We start from the raw sequence: 397 nt of genomic DNA, 5'->3' as shown, positions 1-397 counted from the left end.
CACCAACCTGGAGTGGAGCTCCTCCATCGACGGCGTCAAAGGGCATCAAAGCAGCAAGCAAGCGTCAAGATCGATGTTATAGCGGACGTATGCTATGTGTATGCATGTATGTATGTGCTTATGTATCTTTATTTATCAAGCGTGAAGTGAAGATGTTATATCGGATATATAATATACTTCTGCTATTTTTTGACAATAATATACGCATGCTATGTATGCATCTATGTGCTTATATACCTTTATTTGTCGGTGCATACTCATTTAATGTACGTATGCTATGCATGCATGCATGTAAGAGCATCTACAACCAGACTTGATAAATTCATACAAACTCATGCAACTACATACTGATGCATTGCACACATCGTCCGGCTACTACATCCAGGCCCGGCCCGGA

The sequence above is a fragment of the Triticum dicoccoides genome, chromosome 6A (genome assembly GCF_002162155.2).
Source record: "Triticum dicoccoides isolate Atlit2015 ecotype Zavitan chromosome 6A, WEW_v2.0, whole genome shotgun sequence".
In the NCBI taxonomy this organism is placed as follows: Eukaryota; Viridiplantae; Streptophyta; class Magnoliopsida; order Poales; family Poaceae; genus Triticum; species Triticum dicoccoides.
This window is presented reverse-complemented; position numbering follows the sequence as displayed.